Here is a 17446-nt window from a genome sequence, read left to right as displayed (position 1 = left end):
GCTTTCAAAATGAATCAAGAAGAATTACAAAATTACAAATACTTTTGTCAAGGCAAATTAATTACAAGCTGTTGGGGTTTACTAGAATGTGTGTACCGGCATGGTTAATCTAATCTAGATGAATAGAGACCTTTAATCCCATTGGGTGGCTTAGGAACATCCTGTCCTGTGTTATCAAGGACGTGTCGGTCGTCAAAATGTACACAGCATGAATTGTCCAGCTGTTTTCTTCAGATGTGTAGACGTCTGCAATATAAGTCTTTATCTCGCTTTAATAGGTTGGATCTCGCTTTAACTCTCTACATCTTATTAAGGCCTTCACTTAATACCCTGCATATTCTGGTCCTAATTTCGATTGGGTACTGGCCCAGCTTGAGAGAATATCAGTGTACTCGAATACCAAGTCTCGCAAGTGTAATCGAGTTGCAAAGTTCAAGGTTCGTTCAATATCAAGGTTTCCGTGGAGGATGCCATGTTTGATTTGAGTATCACTGTGTCACTACATCTGATTGGACGCTACTGTTTACGTGTCTGCGGTAGAGGGCGTTAACGTAGTTTTAAGTTCGTAGTTTTAAGTTCGGGAATTGCAAAGCAGGTGTAGCCGTAGCCGTGAAATATATATTGGGGGAGGGGGTCCGCAAATGAAATTATATAAAATGTTGTCAAATCTGTAACGCCGGAGGCCGATGTAGCGCGATAGGGAGAGTGTGCCACTGGGGGGGGGGGGGGGGGGGTCGGGCATCCCCATAATTCTTTTTTTAAAGTTTCAGTCTTCTGAACTAATCATAATAATTGTTGTAAATAAATAGGAGTTATGGCCTACTATGTAAATTTTGGAGGGGTCCATGTATATTCAGCCCCCCCCCCCCATCCCCCGAAAAACAATTGGGAGGGTCGCCCCCCCCCCCGCCCGGGCCCCACATGTGTGACGCCCATGATAGCAACATCTAGAGGTTGTAAAATTCGCGGTCGTTCCTTCAGGAACATGGGTCTTAAATACAATCCCTTAAACCATTCAGCTGAAGAGACAGTATGCACTGCCTAAGGCCATGTACAGTTTTAACTTGCTGGGTGCATAGCTAAGGATTGCTATTGTTTAAACTTACTATCATTGTAACAGTAGGCCGTTGATTGTTCACGTGTATCACATTCAAGGATCATCTCTGGTTATCTGACACGAGTCCAATTTGTCTTCATCTCCAGTACAATTAACGTCGAATATCCATCTGGGTAGATCGTCTTCCATCGCTATTACACCAGCCTTGGCATGCTGAGCTAAACCTTTACAAACCACCCTAGCTGCATTGTCATCCCAGGGTCGGGGACAAATTGTACCCCAATAGCCATTATAATAGACTTCCACTCGATTGTCGTCACCTATTCGAGTTGTCCCTGCAACTGTGAAATAAAATATGGCATTATAATACATAATCTGACTTTCAAATCTGGTTTCGAACAATTGTTGGACTGGACCCGAATAGAACACAAGTAGTTCGCATTCATGCAGTTGACATTGTGGGGGCAGATGTTGGGGCAAAATGTCCCTCATATCACACTGTATGGCGTATGCCCGTCTTCATTAGCCCAGTCGGTGCAGACAAGTAGCACGTTAAACCCATTTAATTTCTAATATGCCAGTCAAAACGTGTACGCCCTGTCTATACACACACGATGTTTTCAATATAAGACACGTATACTTTCAATATCTAGACACCAAAATAATAATAATAACTAGAACTGCGATACAGTAATGACGGGTTTCACCGGTGCCACATTACCCTTGAACTTATGTCACTTCCGGTGCCAGTTACCCAGCAATATTAATTTCATTTATACATTTGTTACCATGTGTTACATATGTCAAAAAAGTTATCCTTACAAAATTTGTTACTAACTTACCGCTAAGTTAGCTGACTTTTTAATGGGAAATTCCTCGACAAGGGAAGATGCTAGAAACAATTTTTGGACATCTATATGATCGTATTGATCCAATCTATATGTCCATTGGAATCAAATATCATAATGTTAAACGAATGATAAATATAACTCACTTCAAAACAATTTGAAGGCTAATAATACAGTTTTTGGCAAAATTACATTACTTCCGGTGATAATAAAAGTTTTACATTAATTCTATGAAAATATAAATGGCATAAGGCCTCACATGGTGAAAATTTTATGATAATCGAATAATAATTGACACTTTTATAGACCAAAACCTATATCTCTGCAACCGAACAAATGAGAAACCATTTTGTGATATCTGTATGGTCGTATGGGTTTTTGCCCAAATGTCGTCATTTTCAGTGACAGTGAAAATGTTAAATTGGATTGACCTAGTCAAAGGTGGCATGAGGCATCACATGGTAACAAAAATTGAAAATCGAACGATAATTGACTCTTTTACATGCACAATAACGTGAAAAGTGACGCTTGCAAAATTGCCTATTTCTTTGCAATTGCGCATATTACAATCTAATTTTGACATACATTGTCCTCGTATGGATTAATGCTACAAAATTATGAAAGTTGCGTAGAAATAATTTAAAATATGAAGACGATGAATGGGTTGTAAATAGCTGATTTTTACTCCTTTTTTCAACCTTAAATCCAAATGGCGCAAATACAAAACCGATATAAAAAAACCCAAAAAACTAAGCCCGACATATTTTGCGCCTGTAGCAGGAGCAGTCATCTTCATTGATAAGATTTTTAGAAATTAAGATTTTTCCTTAGGAAAAGACCCGTCAAAATTTAAATTTTAGGCAAGATTACGTCATTTCCGGTGCCGACAAAACTTTATAGGTAGAAAATTTGCACCAAGGAGTATATGAGCTTTTGTTTTATACAAATCAGGCAATAAATAATTAATTTATAACCCATAAACTGTAATAAAAATGCGAAACGTCTTAAATAGTGAACCTGGCGAAATTGGTTATTTCTTTGCAAGAGAAGATGCTAGAAGCTATTTTTTGACATATTTATGATCGTATTGATCCAATCTATATTTCCAGTGGAATGAAATATCATAATGGTAAACGAATACTAAATATAACTCACTTCAAACAAATATTTGTTTTGAAGGCTAAAAATACAGTTTTTGCTAAAATGACATTACTTCCGGTGAGAATGAAAATGTTAAATTAGTTTTATGAAATCAGAAATGGCATAAGGCATGAGATGGTGAAAATTTTATGAAAATCGAATAATATTTGACACTGTTATAGACCAAAAACCTTGAAAAGTGACTAGTAGAAAATCGTCTATTTCTCTGAAACCTTACAAGTTAGAACCCATTTTGTGGTATCTATATGGTCGTATGGGTTCATTCTATTTGTTGATTGAAATTAAATATCATACTTTTAAACAAATAACATATACGACTCATTTGAAAAAAAATATCGGTTTTGAAGGCTAAAATTTGGTTTTTGCCAAATGACGTCACTTCCGGTGACAGTAAAGGTGTTAAAATGGTTTAATCTAGCCAAACGTGGCATTCGGCATCAAATGGTGAAAGAAAATTGAAAATTGAATAATAATTGATTCTTGTACATGCAAAATAGCACGAAATGTGACTCATGCAAAATTGCCTATTTCTCGACAACTGCTGATATTACAAACTAATTTTGACATACATTCTCTTTGTATGGGTTATTGCTACGAGGTTATGAAAGTTACGATGAAATATTTTGAAATATGAAGACGGTGGATGGGTTGTAATTTTACACCTTTTTTCACCTTTTAATCGAAATAGCCTGAAAACGAAATCGAAATTAAAAAAACTGACTCCACACGATATTGAGGCAATCAACATGGCAAACTATAAGAAATTTGCTGGACGACCGTGTAAGCAATAAAATCATGTGATAAGTATGGCTAATCCAAGCCTTTAAAAGTATATTCTATATTTAGCAATTAGCTTACTGTCGGACAGCGACACATTTCTTTCAACAAAACAAAGAGGATTTTTCCTTCTCTAAAGTACGTAATTATGAATGTGCTATAGAAACATACTTTCCATTACTGGAATTTCGTATTAGAACCCGTATTTGGACATTTTAAACCCTCTCCACCGCCCCCACACCTTCTCGCTAAATTTTAGTACAGGCTAATTAATCATAGTGCCCAACAAATAATGAATATACATGTAGGCTACATGAACGTGCTTTTCACATGATACCGTATTATGACTCGGGTTTTGACATTGCCCCCGCCCCCGCCCCCGTAATCATGGTAATATGGTTTAGTACCATCTAAATTTGGTCGGGTTTTTTTTTAAAGGTAAGTAAATTTGCTCTGCGTAAGATGCTATGTAGAAAGCATGAAGGACAAATGAGATGCGGCAAAACGCAAATGTAAAATGGAATGGGGGAAATGTAAAATGTAGACACGGCAAAAAAAAGCCTTTTCCAATAAAACATTTGTTATTTGACACATTACATTTGACGTTTTACATTGAACTTGGTCTTAGAGGTATTTTGACTTCATCATTGTCGGTTTTAGGAAATGAAATGAAAATGAAATGAAATGAAATGAAATGGGGTTTAACGTCCTACTGTTCTGCTCCTATACTGGGCTAATGAAGACGGGCATACGCCATACAGTGTGCTATGAGGGAAATTTTGCCCGGGCAGCGGCACTATCGCCTACTCCTACATCGAATTCCAACTGCCAAGGGATCTTTTACGTGCATTCCAATGTATACGCGGGACCTCGGTTTTTCGTCTCATCCGAAGGACTAAACAGCTGTCCTTGCCAGGCCCTCCGGACCATGTACGTTGTACTTTTTACATATAAGTACTCGAAAAGACATTTTAGAAGAGCATTTAATATTGGCAGCGATACCCTTCCATAAATGACAGACTTTATGATACAGCGCACGTCATTCACCCCCCCCCCTCCGCCCTATGGAGAAACAGCAGTATATCTGCTAAGTTTCCTCCCACTGCTAAAGACCCCTAAGCGCAAGCGAATTATTAAAATAAAATTGAACCATATGTTAGTCACAAAATGAGCTAGTCTGTGTCGAGTGGACGTTAAACCCCATTTCCCTCCCTCTTTTTATGTATGGCGTTACTTCAGCACAATGTACAGATTTCAAATTACCTATTATATCACTAAATAGTGTGACACTATCCTGTGTCGCTAAATAGTTGAATTATGAATTACTTCTACTTTGTTATACGGCCCGTGATACTATGGTGATACTATCGTCTAGGACTTCCTTTGACTTCACGCTGTGCATAATATGATCAATTAAGACTGTTAAACACTTTTTACGTTAACTATGTTTTTATAATACAGGAAACTACACACACAGCCATGACATTAAATATAAGTTCTCTTTCCCCAGCTTGTGTGTATTAGATTACGATTAACATCATTCTCTTTACCCCACCATTTACTGACGGTACCCCACGACATCATATGACTCTCCTACGACGTAACGGGGTGGTCTAATTCAAGTGGTGTCTAAATGATGTCCGAATAAAGTTTGTTTCCCAGCCTCTCAGCCTAGGAGGCTGTGAGTATAACGTTCCCCTTGGAACTACGAATGATGTATATTTCAGCCTCTCAATGATATCTGAAGGGACTTCAACCGCGAACGTTCTTTATAAAGAGCTTATGTACGTGAGTCATGTATTGAGCCCCGGGAAATTGACCAGGTACTACCTTTATCAAATTGGTCAGCTGCACATACGCTATCCCGGATTTCAACACAGTGTACTTATATGGGCACCTAGGAGGGCGGCTAACCACGTTTCTAACGCATGGGATTACCATATTTTGATTATCAGACGATGATGTCAGTGCCTGATTTTAAACTACCAGACATATTCTTGTTAGTCTAGTTTTTGTTGTCACTGGTACTAGCTAACGACTTCAATACATTAACAAGAACATTTTACAGATAAATAAACTCTGTATATAGGCCCTATAGTATTATAATAGCCACAGCTGTCTCTGGAGAAAATACGTTACTTCACCACAATATACAGGTTTCATTATGGGGCTACCTCACCACATTGTACAGATTTCAAACTACTCTTCCATCTTTATTAGCCCTGTAGGAGTAGAACAGTAGAACGTTAAACCCCATTTCATTTCACTATCCTACCATTATATCAATAAATACCATAGAGATAACCTACAGGCGTCTCTAGAGAAAATGGATATTCAATGTCCCAGTGTTCCATGTTTCGCCAGATTTTAATTTAATACCATATATATTTTAGCAACGAAGTAATTAAAAATATTTATACAATATGCACACGGTACATATGTCACTAATATAGTAATATGATATAACATAAAATATAAAATAACTATATTATACCATATACTATGATTTATTTTAGATTAAGAAAGAAAGTGAAGAAACCATAGCAGATATAAAATAAAATACATAACTAAAATACAGAGTTGTTCACTACTTGGCTTTTTGGTTTAGCTTTGCTATGAGTCCATCCCCGGACTGATTATTTCTGTATTCGTTGCCCTCTTGGCATTGATTATTTCTGTCTTCGTTGCCCTTGTAGTGAAACGAAGCAGCGACGTTGTGAGATTACTACGAATGGTCGAAGAAAGGGTAAGTATCGGCTTCCCTCACGGGGGTGGGGGGTAATTCCAAATGGAAAACGTCGCGCAACGTTAACCCTGGATAGAGTTCAGCCTCTTGTGCCCCAATCGATGCCCAGGACTGTGGGTATACACCCCTAGAAACGCCAACTCTCATTGATTAATCAATGTCTGACGTCATCGGGTCAAACGCAGCTCGTATGACCCCTGAAACGACCTCCCACTACAACTGGTCAGATATCCATGTAGTGTAGGTCATCTAAAGTAAAACAAAAACTAAACGAAATATAGACCTGTATTTTAATCAGATTGCTCGTGTCCACAAGGGGAGGGAGGAGTGTAACTCAGGAACGGAAAGTCGCGAAAACTGATAATAGTTCTTATCTGCGCATGACATAAATGCTTCCCACAATATCCATTGAAACCTACAGATGGTGTTTGGAAAAGAGAGATAACTAGCGTGATTACCATGCTTCACACCCAATTTGAAAGGAATCTGTCAAAGACTGTAGCCAATTGTTGACAGGCGGACCGAACAACGAACAGGGGCGATAACCATTTATTGTCTAATCGACTAAGACTAGTAATTATTTCCCCTTATTTCATGATGGATGAATCTAGTGCGAGTTATAAATAGACAATTTTTCCCTTAATTTTTTTCTCCCCTCTTCCTGCATTTAGTGGGTTAACTTTTTGGTCTAGAATTGGAGAAAAAGGAATAAATTTGCAATTTCATGGCAGTTTTGGGTAATACTGATGATATTACAGCGGAGGGATAGGGGGTGTAAAGTGTCCTTCTGCAGAGCAATCATTGTGTCGGAAATGAGATTTTCACCCCAGTGAACATCAAATCCGTGTAGCAAAAAATCTAAACGGTCAACCCCCTACAAAATTATTATGAGGAGATTGCCAAATGTTGTTCCCGTTGTGCCTACAAAGATTGGAACCAACGGAATGTTGAGCAAAAAGCTACAGCCTGTGATGTTACAGCCATTTAACATTGAAGTCAATGGGCAAATAATTGCTAGTCTGAAACCTAATCATAGCATATGGCCTTATCATGTTAGTTCAAACCAAACAGAAATAGCTATTCAAAATCTGAAAACAGAATTGTGTGCAATAAAACCGACAATTTTATTGGAAAGTTTAAATAAAGAGCATCAAAGAGATGACACCATGGGGTTGTGTTTTAAATTTTAGCACACACTATTTTGTGAAGGTAATACATGTCTCACAGATAGTAGATAAAATACAATTTACCTGAAATTTAAAACTCTGTCAAACTTTTCCAAATGGGAATCAGAAATAAACATTGTCTTTCCTTTAGGGGTTTCTTCCAATTTCCCAAATTAAAAACCAAATATCTATTAAGCCATCACACTAAAACATATAGGAGATCAAAATTAGTATTAGTTATCAAAGCATAGCAATGTTTCTAGTTAGGTCTAAATGCCGAATAAAATGGGATTTAACACCGTACTTTTCTGCTCCGAACTGGGCTAATGAAGATGGGCATACGCCATACAGTGTGCTGTGTGGGAAATTTTGCCCGGACAGCGGCATTACGCTCTACTCTTATGTCGAATTCCAACTGCCAAGGGATGTGTTACGTGAACGCTAATGTATACACGGGACCTCGGTTTTTCATACAATCCGAACGACCAGACAGCTGTCCTTGTCAGGCCATCCGCCCTGCATGACTGACAAGGGGAACCACGCCGGAAAATTTTGATTAACATTCTCGGCCAATGCAGGGATCGAACACCCGGCCTCCAGGCTAGCGAGCCAGCGTCTTACCCACTTAGCCACAGTGACCCCCCCCCCTCGTCTAAATGAGACACTTCATAGTCCCCAAAAGTAAAGACATATTTACCTTTCCATGATTTTGGTTCCCAACTAGATACGCTAATCAATCGTAATGGACATAGAAATGGTTTAGGAAAAATGTTGCAATTCAGTTAACTGGTAATCTGAAAAAATGCCGAATGCTTTCAATAATAAATCTTGTTAGAGAGTTCACAACACAAGATTCACAAAATACTACACAGTGAGCGTAAACAAAGTGATAATTGGGTGACTCTTCAAATTAACCAAACCATTCCCGAAATTCTGACCTGTAGGGTTGTTTATGAAGTATACTATACGGTGACAACCATTAAGTTGCAAAAGTTACACATAATTAGAAAGTATAAAGAAATTACTTGAAACTGATTTCTCAAAGTCTTTTGGGGGGTCATTTCACTTCTGCTGAAGTCTTTACAAATAGTTCGATTTTTTCAACTTATACATCAACCATCAATTCATTCTTGTGTCTCATCGTTGCTTAAGGAGCTGTATTTTTCTCCAAATCTCCTCCTAATAAATATAAATAAATCATAATATTTAACAAGCCAACAGTGAGGTTAATTGCACATTTGTATTTTTAAAAAGTATCGAGAAATCAAACTGTTTATCTACGCTTAGTCTAAGCATAAAATGTTCACTATCAAACTCAGGTTTTGGAGTACCTGTTAGTGAGTGAACCTATACACTAAGTTTCATCACTCTTTATCAGTTAGAATCAAAGTTATCTGGTCTCAAAGCATCGACCAAAGAAATTACTTCGCTCTGCTTCGCCCTAACGGGAAATATTAATCATTGAACACACTCAAGACATCCACTTAATGAACATCGATACCTCAATTAAAAGTAGAATTGTTATGTTCCAAAGTCTTGACCAATCAAATTGCTTATAGCTTTGCTTACCCTGAGCCGAAATACTCTCATAGCTACTGCCATGTACACTAACATAGTTAAAATATCTCATTGGTCAACCTTCACTTCACTACACAAAATTCCCATTCAGAATTAGACCGAAGGCCTTATCTGCATGTTTAGCCCTACAGTTTACTAAAACTGTCTTAAGATGCACCCATGTCCTTGTACATTGTAAATTGTCCCGAACTGGAATTGCCCGATCTTTTTCTGGTCAGTTTAAACATTCCCGAATTTATTTTTAGCTTGAGAAAATTCTTAAGTAAATTGCCTTTATTGCCTTATTTCCTTCTGATAGTCCATTCAGAACCCTATATTCGTACTAGTTCAAAATTGCAGGGGATTTTAGTGTTACATTCACGCATACTATACTAATGTCCAGAAGAAAGTATACACTGTGCATTTTGTGCTGCATCAACAAAATTCGTTTTTCCATGGTATACGGTATTTGGGTAGAAAGTCAATTTGTTTCACATTTTTATTTTGCTTAGAAATGTTGAGTTTGGACGCAAGAAACAAACTCAGTAATTCTTTTTCAAATGTGTTTAATCTAAACAAAATTTAGTCATTCTTTTAGTGACTTTCTTTTGGACATCAGTATATAAGCCACATCGTCGGTTACAGATTAGAGTTAATTACACATGGGCACATATCGCCATTTTGCCAGGAATATAACTGTGCATGCCTAATGAGAGCTGGAGCTGATTTTAAGACGGGTACACGTTCGTTTTTTTAAACTGGTTTATTTGTTCCGCCTTTGCGTTGAAATGATATTCAATCCTGTTCAATGTCAACGTCTGAACGTGCAATAATATAAAGGGAATACCTTTGTGCCCTGCTAAATTTGTACTGATATTCTATACTCTTAATAATTTGGTGCAGTAATATTAAGCTTAGCTTTTTCTATGGAAAGAATCTGGGTGGCAGTTAATTTGTTTACAAATTAAATCTGCAAAATTAACATAGAAGTTATCTTTCTTTTACTTATTAATGAAGTTATTGGGTCCGTGGACTGCTTTTCTTTTTTATATATAAGGTAAGCTTATGTAGCAGCCAGTCTCCTCCCTTCGTTTGATTGTCTGTTTCCCATCCGGCCATGTCTAGAAAGGCACAAAAGTAGGCTACATGAAATAGATATAAAGACTGATTGGACAATTTATACTAAGGAAAAGAAATGGGGTTTAATGTCATACTTTCTGCATTTAATCCCACTAGTTTAGGAAACAACAAAAAGATTCTTCGGAATTAAATTCCAAATGGGTTTGTACGGGCTAATGAAGACGGAAATGAAATGAAATAAAATGGGGTTTAACGTCCAACTGTTCTGGGCTAATGAAGACGGACACACACCATGCAGACAGCGATGCTATGGTCTACTCTTATATCGCACTCCAACTGCCAAGGGATCTTTTACGTGCATGCCAATGTGTACACAGGACCTCGGTTGTTTGTCCCATCCAAAAGACTAGGCAGCTGTCCAACCAAGCCGATGGACATCCAACGTGCAGTGTACTAGTACATGTATGAAGAATTTTTGCCTCCACTGTTATTTCAAATTCCAACTGTAAATGGTTCTTTTAGTTACCGGTACGTGCATGCCAACGTGTACGGGGGGACTTGGCTTATCGTACCATCTGAATGACTAGTTCCTGTCAGAACTGTATCTCTCGGACAAATTCCTTGACCATTCCTGTTCGTCCATATGAAGCTTCAATAAGAAAATACTGAGCCTATCCTACCTCAGTTTTGGATTCCTTGTCTTTTATTATTCACCGTAATTCTCACTACATCTGACACAAGTTTATAATAATACAACAGGCCCTACTATTTTTAAATAGAACTTTGCGATTCAAAATACATGAAAATAGCGATGGATTATTGTCAATATATATTATTATATGTCAAATGTGGTGGGAAATGATTCCTTCTGGCCAACAAAAAAGTACCGTAGGGCGATAATAGAAGGAAAGAACTTCAAAATAGCCTTAGAACAGGGGTTGTACGTAATGGCTAAAAGAGTTTTATTTTCATATTGCAGCCTAATAAGGCTGGACAGGAATTGACAGAAGATTTCGTCCGTGAGAGACCGTATTGAAAGGAACTACTGAATGACTAGAGCAGACACTGTTCCTTGCCAGGCTCTGTTTCCTGCACCACTGACAAGGAGAAACGACGCTGGAAAATGTACGGGAGCTTCACTGGGCCAAGTTGGCCAACACCAGGATCAACCCTCTGATCCCCTGTTACTGTAACTAAAAGTGAGCCTGCACCCAGAATCAGCGAGCCACTACTAGTATTTATACTAAAGCCGCAATAGTTAATAACATATCTTTATCTTTTTGCTTTCCTCTTGTTTACATTTTCATTCTATTTTGTAAAAATCGAGAAATTATGATATCCAAATGTTGCTTCACCTTCTTCTTTTTTTCAGTAAGGGCATTTCTTCAACAAAATTGAATAATAATGTTGTAACATGAACTCATAAATTGGTCTAGTCTTCTATTAGTTCTAATCGCATCTGGCTGTGAAAGGAAGTAGGCTATGTTAAAGGAGCTAAATCGCTAATATTTGGGACCTAGAAATTGACCCAAATGAGTCGCAACACATATAATAATATAATCTGAATGTATATAAACTGTTTACATTCAATTGTTTCCGGTTTGACTCAATTTCAAATCAGTTATGTCCAGCGAAATACGGCATGAGTCTCAGCCGAATAGCAATTTCTGGCGTCTGATTATTCCTGTCTATTGCGCATGCTCTCCAGATAAGATATGGCGTCACCGTTTGACATGAGTTGTGGAATATGTCTAGCCTCGTTCGTTCTGATCACTTGTTACAAATGACGCTGAAACGCACTATGGTACCCCAATGGTAAAATGTTTCTTTTGTCTTAAATATTCGATATCAGAAGCCTGTCTTTTTCTGGTAAGATCACAAAATCAATGTTGATTTGAATTGACAAATAATTCATATTTTCAACGTGTAAGACTTTGGATGATATTGAGTTAGAGATTTAGCTACATTAATGTAGGCCTATGGCAAAATTTAATAAAGTATTATGAAATACTTACTGGTTTGGGTCTTTAAAAAAAATACCGACATAGGTCGGGGAATCAATCAACATGTTCTTTGACTTCATAAAAGCATAGAGGTTAGACGATGTCGATATGCGCGGGGTTTTTTTTTTTGGGGGGGGGGGAGTTTGTTTTGCTTTTTTTTTTTTTTGCTTTTGGTTTTTTTTTCAGTCAACCCGATCGATCCAATTTCAAAACTTTCAGCCTCATCATTATTCCGTGAGACGATAAATTTATCCAACGATATAAACAAATTAATCTCAGAATGTCTGATATTGTGTTGACGAGACATTCGACCCATTTCACCTTTTCTTCTGCAAATAAGATAATCCTATACAGTTTGGGTTTTTTTTCTTAAATTTATATAATTATTAAATCGGTACCTAACAGAATACATGAGATTCTGAAAGTGAATTATTCAGGTAAACGCAGCGCATAAATCGGTACCTAACAGAATACATGAGATTCTGAAAGTGAATTATTCAGGTAAACGCAGCGCATAACCAGGTCACTGCTCGTAATGGAACCATATCGCAAAATAGTTTCAGTTGTTGACGGGATTAAAGATAATAATTAATTGCGTGACATAATAAATTGACTTAGCTGCGTTCGATATAAATATCTGACAAGATGAAGTCTCTGTTAGAGTCATTTCTCTCTCGCTCCCCCTCTAGGGAAACTGCAGTACTCACTCCTGAGTTCATGGTCATTAATGTTACTTCAGCAGAGAGAGAAAGGGGGAGTAACGTCCACTCGACACAAACTAGGTAATTTCGAAACTAACATGTGGTTCAATTTTATTTCAATAATTCGCTTGCGCGTACGGTACGGGTCTTTGGCTGTGGGAGAAAATCGGGGGACCCGGAGAAAACACACGAGACTGGGAATCGAAACCACGCCACTTGACTCAATAACAAACCTAATGGTACAACGCGCACGCGTTAACCATTTGGTAGCCCAACCCCCAATTTACTTCAGCAGACTGTAGTATAAGTTTCAAACTTCCCTACCAGTGTATCAGTAGTGTTATTTCACCACAATGTTTAAGTTTTAAACTACCCTACCACTATATCAGACATCAATAGTGTTATTTCACCACAATGTTTAAGTTTCAAACTACCCTACCACTATATCAGTAAATACTATAGAGATAACCCAAATGCATATTCAGTTTCTGGTTTTATTAGAGAAAGATACAATCAGATACCATTCTGGTATAGTGTTCCATTGTTTCGCCTGATTTTAATCTAATGCCATATATAGTTTATCACCGGAAAGACACAAATATTTATACAATATGCATACTGTACAATAATACATATGCCTAGCATATACATATCTAAATATATATCATTCTTTGATGTTGGCGGAGCATTATTTCAAATAATGCTACGGGCAATGTGGCAAACATACATTATCATAAAGCATGAAATAAAATATAAAATACTATTTAAAAAAAAAATACTTTAAAATACAAAATGAATATAAAATAATGCTACGGGCAATGTGGCAAACATACATTATCATAAAGCATGAAATAAAATATAAAATACTATTTAAAAAAAATACTTTAAAATACAAAATGAATATAAAATAAAAAAGAAATATAATAGTTATTAATTATAACTGATTTAATTTAGATTAAGAAAGAAGACGAAGAAACAATAGCAGACATGAAATAAAATACATGATAAAAATACAGAGTTGTTCATTTCTTGGCTATGAGTCCATAGCACTGTTAACTCATGGCGAAGCGAAGCAGCGACGCTACGTGATGAGGAAATGAAATGGGGTTTAACGTCTTACTGTTCTGCTCCTACTAGGCTATTGAAAACGAGCATACGCCATACAGTGTGCTATGAGGGAAACTTTGCCCGGGCAACGGCACTGTGGCCTACTCTTATACCGAATTCCAACTGCCAAGGGATCTTTTACGTGCACGGTTTTCCGTGCCATCCGAACGACTAGACAGATGTACCTATCAGGCCATCCGCCCTGCACTACTGACTACGAGATTAGGACAGTCGCGACTTTGGGTCTTTCTCTTCGCACTTGGGTAAAACGAAGACAATAATTGGCGAAGAAGGGGTAACTATCGGCTTCAGTTATCTAGGATGCAATGAATGTAGTTCTGATTAAAGCAGCGGCTGCTAAATAAGGTCCGGGTCGAAGGAACCCGCTGACAAGGGCTCTGGCAACTTTGTGAATGATATCACTAGAACAGAACGCAGAATATCAATAGGATTCATCATCTCGTGAGTCTAATGCTTCAAACCAAATCTGAAAAGAATCCGTTAAAACATTGTAGACTCTATCGCGTTCTTAAGGTTTTCAGCCAAGGTGTATAACTCTGGTATCACGACGTCAAATGGGTCCACGTGGCTCCACCGGGAAAAGTGGTAAAATATTGAGAATGAAATTGTTGTTATTTGGACATTAAATTTCAGTAGCTGATATGAGGGTCACATTGATCGGCATGTGATGAGTGAATTGATGTAACACGTTTTGTTATTGGATCAGAATGGATAATAGAGATTACTCGTGTTAGGGAAAGTCTAATATTGATATGAAAGTGGTGGCAGATTAAACGTAGATGGGAGGGAGGTTGGGTGTCCCCAGAAATGAAATGAAATGATATGGGGTTTAACGTCCTACTGTTCTGCTCCAACTGGGCTAATGAAGACTGACATACGCCATACAGTGTGCTATGACGGAGATACTGCCCGGACAGCGGCACTACGTCAAATTCCAACTGGCAAGGGTTCTTGTACGTACACGCTAATATATACACAGGGCCTCGGTTTTTTCGTTCCGTTTAGACTATGTTCCCTTTCAGGTCTTCTGTCCTGCACCCCTCACAAGGGGAAACCACTCCAAAAAACACCCATCAACTTTCTCAGCCAACAGCGAGCCAGAGTCTGTTTCCTTTGTATGCTCAAAAAGTCATATAACACATTTTCTGGAAAATTAGTCGTCATGTGTTCATATTTAGGCCCAATTTGATTAAAATACAGATCTATATTTCGTTTCGTTTTCATTACTTGAAGATCTGATTAGTTGTACTCGAAGGTCGCGTCAGGGGTCATACGAACGACGTTTGACCCTATGACGTCATACATTGCTTAATTAATCAGCGTAGACGTTTCTAGTGGATTACCCACAGTTCCGTGTATCGCACGCCAAGAACTCGCAGTAACAGACCATTTCATTGGCTAATCCCTCACAATAATTTCCTCGTGATCCAATGTTAATTATGGCCTCTTTGCCCGGCACCAAATATTCCCCAAATTTTCGTTGGACTGAAGGCTTTTTCAGTACAGACAGAGCCACACATATGTGTTACTAATTATCCTCCGTACATATCACCGTAACCAACTCTTAACCCTGTTACACTTCTGCGTTTAAACCATGGCTATTCACTAAAACCTGTCAGAAAATATTTATTCAAAACAACTTCTTCGATTCTGAACCAATATCGTCATTCAAAAGGGAACGATGGACAATGGCTATAGATAGACGAACTACAAATCGGATGAGTGAAATTAAATGGTGAGTTGCCTCTATTGCTAATCAAGAAGATGAAATTTAATGATGGTCTGCCTCCATACTGAATCGAGATGGCGAAATTTAATGGTGGTCTGCATCCATACCAAATTGGAGTTGTCTCCCTTATATCAATTCCAACAAGAGGCGCTAATTATTTTAGTCTCTGTTACCATATCTATTTGATAAGGCCAACTTCAACTTTGGTCAAAGGTCACGAGATGTAAACAGGGCTAGCGGGAACCCTAACCCTGGACCTAGCCCAATGTTTATCCTAACCCTAACCTACAATCTCGCCAACAATCGCGTGCTCTGACCTTATCTACATCTCATCGTCCTTGACGAAAACTTATAATTGCATATTCTAAAAATAAAAATCTGAACGACATCTTAGTGCACAGTAAATTAGACTAAATAAGACCAGTCCTCACCTTAACCTAAAGACAAGAATATATCAAACCCTAGCCCAAACCCTTAGTAAATTAAATCAACTAGATATAAGAATCCCTAGCCCTAACCCGGGGATAGTGACACAAACTCATTTTCAGAAAATCCAGTCTTTGGTAGAAAACATGGCCATCACTCGAAAGTCTCAAATTTATTCTTTTTTCGTCAGACACAAATACCAGAATACCACAAGGAAGACCATAAGCGCAACGAACACCAATAAAAAACGAAATCAACTTTGTATATAAATCTACAATGTATTGTTTGTATGTCTGGGACATGCTTGGACAGAGGTTACGTCAACGTCAACAACGTCCTGCCAATGTCCAAGAACTTGCTGCTGCGTTGCAACAGGAATGGGACAATCTGGACCAAAATGACCTTAGACGTCTCATTAGGAGTATGCCACGTCGGATCAATGCTTGTTTGGCAAACAGAGGAGGATTTACCCGTTACTGACTTGGTTGTGATGCTGTGGTAACTTTGCTGTTTGACCCCGGGTATCATTTTACCCTTATAATGGTCAGTCTGTGCCTTACTTAGTCTAACGATCATTTGGAATAAATCGATGAATGTGAACTTCATTTCATTTTGTCATTTGTTTCTTCGTCAGTTTCATTAGGTGACTTAAATAACACTTAAAAATCAAATATCCCCTACTTTTTTTGAATAGTATATTTTCATAAAACGAAATATCACGAATTAAATTTTCATCGTCCTAGGTCAGTGCTTATGTGGAGATAGATTTAACCTCTCCCCCAACTCTTAAACCTAATCTACCATTTCGCCAACAATCACGTGCCCTAACCTTATCTACATCTCAGCGACCTTGACGAAGATTTAACTGGCCTTAACAAATAGATTTAGCCATTATATCCACAGCCCAGGGGCCGATTGTCCAAAAAAGATTTGAAGGTCCATAGTACAGTAATATTCCAATATTACAATAATAGTAATATGTTTAAAAACAGATTCTTGCCTTGCGCCTGCTCAGTTGAACATGCCATATGTCGAGGGAGAAATGGAGTTTAACGTTCACTCGACAC

The 17446-nt window shown here is 37.9% G+C and overlaps 1 long non-coding RNA gene across 2 annotated transcripts; it reads right to left on the bottom strand.

The window, feature by feature from the left end:
- Window positions 1-1160: 1160 nt before the first annotated feature.
- On the bottom strand, window positions 1161-9925 carry LOC126829689 (uncharacterized). Of its 2 annotated transcripts, none has more exons than XR_007683493.2 (4): window positions 8781-9925; window positions 8453-8549; window positions 7840-7959; window positions 1161-1398 (listed from the first exon to the last, which is right to left on the bottom strand). It is a non-coding gene; the product is annotated as an uncharacterized LOC126829689 (long non-coding RNA). The 2 variants fall into 2 exon arrangements; XR_008789109.1 differs by lacking the exon at window positions 1161-1398 and adding an exon at window positions 5604-6065.
- Window positions 9926-17446: the final 7521 nt, after the last annotated feature.

Source organism: Patella vulgata, chromosome 8, assembly GCF_932274485.2.
Source record: "Patella vulgata chromosome 8, xgPatVulg1.2, whole genome shotgun sequence".
Lineage (NCBI taxonomy): Eukaryota > Metazoa > Mollusca > Gastropoda > Patellidae > Patella > Patella vulgata.
The sequence above is the reverse complement of the archived record's forward strand: the minus strand, read 5'-3'. Positions and strand labels throughout refer to the sequence as shown.